Here is a 589-nt window from a genome sequence, read left to right as displayed (position 1 = left end):
TATATATATATATATATATATATATATATTGTACTTTCCTCCATCTTTCTCTCTTTTTCCTCTCTCTCTCCTCTCTCTTCCTGCACTGCTACCCCCCCTATCCCCTCTTAATTAAATCTCTTACACGTGGAGCTGTTTGGGCCTGGTGTCTGCAGACGCGTCCGCCGCGACTCGAACCCCATCAATAGCAGCCTTATTTATAATAGCCAGAACCTGGAAACAACCCAGATGTCCCTCAACAGAGGAGTGGATACAGAAATTGTGGTACATCTACACAATGGAATAGTACTCAGCTATTAAAATACAATAAATTTATGAAATTCTTAGGGAAATGGATGGATCTGGAGAATATCATCCTGAGTGAGGTAACCCAATCACAAAAGAACAAACACGGTATGCACTCTCTGATAAGCGGTTATTAGCCCAGAAATTTGGAATACAGGAAGAACAACCCACATTCCACAAGAAACTCAAGAAGAAGGAAGACCAAAAGGTTGACATTTCATTCCTTCTTAAAAGCAGGAACCAAATACCCATGGAAGGAGTTGCAGAGAGTAACTATGGAGCAGAGACTGAAGGAAGGGCAAGC

Source organism: Mastomys coucha, unplaced genomic scaffold (genome assembly GCF_008632895.1).
Source record: "Mastomys coucha isolate ucsf_1 unplaced genomic scaffold, UCSF_Mcou_1 pScaffold15, whole genome shotgun sequence".
Lineage (NCBI taxonomy): Eukaryota > Metazoa > Chordata > Mammalia > Rodentia > Muridae > Mastomys > Mastomys coucha.
The sequence above is the reverse complement of the archived record's forward strand: the minus strand, read 5'-3'. Positions refer to the sequence as shown.